Source organism: Diachasma alloeum, unplaced genomic scaffold (assembly GCF_001412515.2).
Source record: "Diachasma alloeum isolate Michigan unplaced genomic scaffold, Dall2.0 Dall_scaffold_00276, whole genome shotgun sequence".
In the NCBI taxonomy this organism is placed as follows: Eukaryota; Metazoa; Arthropoda; class Insecta; order Hymenoptera; family Braconidae; genus Diachasma; species Diachasma alloeum.
Window position 1 is genome coordinate 555,923 of NW_021680415.1, and position 5,704 is coordinate 561,626.

At 34.5% G+C, this 5,704-nt stretch overlaps 1 non-coding gene across 1 annotated transcript; it reads left to right on the top strand.

Annotated features, from left to right (window-relative positions):
- The first annotated feature begins 1,188 nt into the window (after window positions 1-1,188).
- On the top strand, window positions 1,189-1,260 carry Trnaq-uug. The gene has a single exon. It is a non-coding gene; the product is annotated as a tRNA-Gln (tRNA).
- The last annotated feature ends 4,444 nt before the right edge of the window (window positions 1,261-5,704 follow it).

Sequence of the window (5,704 nt, forward strand, 5' to 3'; positions counted from 1 at the left end):
CCTTACTATGGGTGAAACATTATATTTATTGCCGACTTCCGTTCAATTAGGGGTTGCTCATGTAGGGGAGGCTTTTCTGGTACACTGCGGGAATTGTTTCCCACTATGATTTCGTATCATATGTTATTTTTTATCGAGGAATATTGTCGCATTTAATTGTTAATTGATGAGAGTGATATTTAGATTAGATTGAATTATGATATTTAATGACAAATGAGAAAATTCCTTCTGGATTCATATAGTCTTGCTATTTTTTATGTTAAATTAGAAATATACTTTTGAATTTTGCACGTCATTTTGTTTATCGTATATCGTTTATTGTATATTAAAAAAAATTGAATTATACTTCTTCTTTAATCAATTCATAATTATAATCAGAGACTTTTTTCGAAATTATTTTATAGGCCAAAACTAGCTAAGTCGATTATTGCTATCGACTCCATTTTCTAATTGGATTGAAGGCACATCCAATCGATTTGTTTAAGCCCTCATTCAGTGAGTTAAGAACATTTTTCTTAATTGGAGTGGGACGACCGATTTTTGAAAAAATTAACAATTCTGAACATTAACATATAAATTAAATTTTAATTAATGTGAATGGATAGGGCTGAAAAATGACTAAATTCCATGGACATGAATCTAAATGATTAAATTGCAATTTGATCGATTACAAAACTTTAATTCGGAAGCAAAAAAAAAGAATTATTCATGAAATCTATGAGTTAAATTTTTGTAACATTTACTACGAATTTTTGAAGTTCTATTATTTTTAAAATAATTTTGTAAGTCATTTTTCGCGAGATATTCACATGAACAACAATTTCTAAGATTTAAAATTATTTTAATGACCATGAACATGACGTAGAATCGTTATAATTATTTCTCATTATAGACAGTATTATAAAAACCATAAAATTCTTGTCATTATAGAAATTCTAACAATAGCAGAATTATTCTATCAGCATTAATTTATTCAACAATGAAAAAATGGAATTTTGTCATCTAATTTGCAAATGAGACATTGTTTTTGCATTAGTCATCCATGTTTGAAGCTCTACGACAATTTAATAATTTTATAAAACATATTTTTCATCTGATATCCATATGCAAAGTGCATTTAAATGTTCAAAAGTGTTTTAATTGTCATGATCTTGGTGTATGACTTCCCAGAAAATTTTTCGCATCCGTGGTCCCATGGTGTAATGGTTAGCACTCTGGACTTTGAATCCAGCGATCCGAGTTCAAATCTCGGTGGGACCTGCTCGCCTCAATTTTTTTTTCTCCCATTAATGATAAATATCTCAATATTCGAATGCTAAACTGACCCAAATCCTCAAATTCCTCGAAAAAACTTGGAAAATCTCATTATCTCGCTAATTAAACATTAACCATACGTTAATTAACAAATACATCCGCCTCTCCCACTACTCTTGTACCTCTGCATTGAGAAATCCAGGGGAGATCGTGAAGAAAAATTACAAATACACATTTTTTGGTGAAATAACAATTCCCCTAATTTTCTTTCACATCAACCCCTAAAATTATCAACCCCCTGCCCATTTATTCTTCCACAATTAACTAATCAACGTGAGAGCACTACCGGTTTAATGCCCCCGATTCCGATTTCCCCGGATAAGCCAACAGGCATGAGCCATGAAGCAATCAAGCCACCATTATTCACGTAACTCGGTGATTCTAAAATACCTACCCGACATTGTACTATCTGTCCCTTATCTCCGCCGATGCTTTCACCGCATCGCCCACACACCAGTCGATTGGCTGCACTTGCTGTCAGTCTGACGGGTCTTATCTCCAAGCAGCTATCGTCCATCAAATTTTTACTGCTGTGTTCACTTTTTTTTAAAGCCCCGTTTCTCCCTCTCTGGACACGATACTTCCGGTTTTTTTACGCGAATATGTACAATCGTAAAGGTTGATTTTATTGCGAAAATACATCATCAAACGGGGAGGGTATAAAACTTGGAGAATATGAAGATATTGTGGAACGTTGATTTCTTTGAGGTTTTGACACATTTTTTTGAGAGTTGCTGGGCAATTTTGGAGAGGTTATTCTCATTTTCTGTCAGGTTCGGTATTCCTTTTTCCAATTTATTGTTTTATAATCATTCTTAAAATTAGGGGAGCATGGGGCGAAATGAAACACGGGGCAAAATGAAACAGTGGGAAAATCTCGTCATCTAAAGGAGATAGGACATTTTTGAAAAGGACCTTTTTTGTAGCTTGTAAAATTCTCTACAAAAAAGGTTTTCATGAAAATCGTTCTATCTCCCTTAGATCACAAGATTTTCTTGTTGTTTCATTTTGCCCCGTGTTTCAGTTTGCCCCACCGTCCCTTATTTGATTCAATTCAATTCCTTCTAGAAGACACTTTAGAGTGTGAATTTCTGGAATTCAATGTTTGTTGATACTCTGGTAAAAGTGCGTGCCCACACTGTTATCAATTTTTAATCAGTTCACACGGTAATTCAATTAATCTGTTGTTCACCTCATCAATATAATTCCATGCTTAGAATATTGTCATATCGTGTTTTCAACCAAATTAAAAATTAAAACTTCATTCGGAATATTGAGTGACAGCTTCTGTTTATTCATATCAGAAATTTTGTATTTGGATATTAATATTATTTGTTCAAAGTGAAAAAATCGATCATCATTTTCACTATATTGCATTCAGATTCTCCTGTCCTTAACGTCAAAAATGTGAGATAATCTCATAATTCTAGCTATTAATTCTCATCAACTTTGCTCGAAGAAAACCTTAGTAAACGCAATATTAAGAAAGTAGAATTATTCTATTTTCCTCTGACCTAAATGATTTGGACAATTATGATTCATTTATTCGTGTTTCATAGAATGATATTCAATTATCTTTTGTTTGTCAGGCGGGCTTCATGAAAATGCCTTACTTTCTCCATTCATTCGAGATATTGCCCATGTTTTTTTTAGAAAGAATTCCATTGGATGCTTGAAGATAAATTATTATTAATGAACTTCATTCTAAAGTTTGTTCAGTGTAATTTACTAAAGTGTTGAGTAATATGAAATTTACTATGAAAAAAGTTCTATTCGCCTAGTCTCAGGACTCCTCCCGAAATGAAGCAAAGCTTATTTCTAATCTTCGCTCACTAAACCCGAAACATTCTTAATAAACTCCACTTGCACTCCTCCCCAACAAAAGAATAAAATCATCATTTTCATTTCCTCTCGTCCTCCTATTGAATAAAACTCCTCCAATCTCCCGCGACCATCATCTCCCCTGAAAAAAACCACTGCATTCACAATTTCTCCCTGAAATCGTTACCGGAAGTTCATCAAGATGTGACAACGCCACCGTGAAACTCCTCACAACGCTCGTAAAATACTTTCTCAATTTAAATTTCAAGACCGGGCAAAGACATAGGAACTAAACGACAGAGATAGCCGGTTTTCCTATGACGATCCACCTCGGAAAATCCGAGGAGAAACTTCTTGGGCTTAACGAGCGGAACTCCGTAACTCAGGGCAAGCGATAAAATATCCCCAGAATGGGGTATAGAACTCAAAGTGGTTTCTATATATATTACGTATATCTATAACTATAATATAGTGCGGCGAATTCGATCTTCCCCTTCATTTCATCAGTTTCATTTCATCGACACCTTGAAATTATGTTTTTTTTTAAACATTATTATTGAAATTAACCTAGACCATTGTAAATATGGAATATGAAATGAAAACAGATATTATTTTTATAGAACCTTTTGAGGCACCTGTTCCAGGATTACATTGAAGTAATTCACATTAGATTGAATAATGTTTTAAATTCTGATCAATTGCAAAAATGCAGAGATCCAGAAATTTTTTAGTGCCAGCACTAGAATTTTTCTTGCACTGAGAGAAAAAATTGGTTCTACAGAAAAATTATGTTGCCCTGAAGAGATCTGTTGTCGTGTTGAATTAATTTACTTGTCGGCAAAAAAGAAAATTTCCACCAAAATATGATCATTTTCGTAGTAGTAATTGCTCTCGTGAGACATTTACATGTCTTTCGGGTAAATACATTCGTTCTACAGAGAATTATATGAGGCTCCGGTTTTATCAAGTGAATGTTATTGAATAGTGTATATCTTTGTCCAATAAACACTTAAAATTTCCATGGACAAATGATAATTTCAAGAGAAAACTACAATTTTCTTCCGATAACCGTGTTATTGGCAAAACTAAATAATTTCGAGGGGACTATTTCTTTGGGAAAAAAATATTCTTTCCTCGTCAATGTATTTTTTCTGTGGTATAAACTTATGGAGTTCTCTCAGATCAAATGATGGTCGTACAATAGATTATATTTTTTCCGGCCAGCAATTTAAATTCAGTAGCGAAGTCGTAAAAAGGTACACGTCAATTTTGACTATTGACAGTTTTCAATGAATATCTCGGAATCTACGGGAGATAGCAAAATTTTTGTCATAACCTTTTTTGTAGAGCGAATTGAGAGCTACAACAAATGTGATTACAAAAATTTCGCTATCTCCCTTAGAGTCCGAAATATTCCTGAAAAACTCAACTGGGAAATAAGTCGACTTGAACCGTTTTACCACTTCGCTACTGAATTCTTCTAGGGATATTTCTGATGTTCACGACAGAAATTTAATTTTTGTGAAAAATGTTAACTTTCCTTTTGTCAAGTTGGTTAATTTTCTACAAGTAAAACTGTTCCATTCCTTCAAATGTTCTCACGTGGAGCACATATTCTTGTCATATAGTAATGCAAAAACTATTCATTTCCATTCATTTATAAACTACTACATCAAAAAAGAAATATAATTCGGCCAATCAAATTTGTTTTATACAAGAATTTATAGTGAAATTTTGTATGCAAATTTCAGGCACTTGGTTTTCTGTTTTTGTATTTAAAAATTCTAATTCAATTTAATCAGATACAAATTTAATTTTATAATTAATAACCCAAACCCAGAAATTTTCCTCGTATTTTATTCCAACAATTAACATAAAACATTCGTAAATACTCTATTATACCCTAAATTCCCTGGTAAACCCCCGAAATCACGGCAAATTGCAGCCACCATTCAGTCAATTGTCTTCCATGACGACGAGCGGCCCCCGAATTTCAATGCTAATACATTTTTTCTCCGCATTATGATAATGAGCCCTCAAGTGAGACAGACACCCGCTAATTCAACGTTTAATGAACATCAAACGGTCGCTTGAATATTCATCATCGCCCGTCAATTGGTATCGACGCGAAAAGAAATTTCGGAAATTTCGTCTGGTGGAGCCGAGAATTTTTGAATTAATTACACGGGTATTTGCGCAACCCGTCACTCATTTTCCAATTTCCCTCTGCATTCACCGCACACCTCGCTGGCCATATCGAACCGAAATACAGCGCTCACTTATACTTTACATTTTTTTCACGATTTTTTTTCCCGCCGAGTGTGCGAGATCAAGTCGATTTTGGCCGATGAATGCATTAAACACAGTGCACCCCTATGGCGCCACGTGACCCTGTGCGACGGCCATTGCTCTGTGTGTTTTAAAATGCCCGAGAAAAGAGGTGCCAAGGGGTTGGAGGAGCAGATCGACGGGGATGACACGCGGTAGCTGGGGACGGGGGATTTGAATTAACGAATGTAGGAAATAGAATAAACGTGTGCACGTCACGCCTGGTGGTAAAAATCGTATG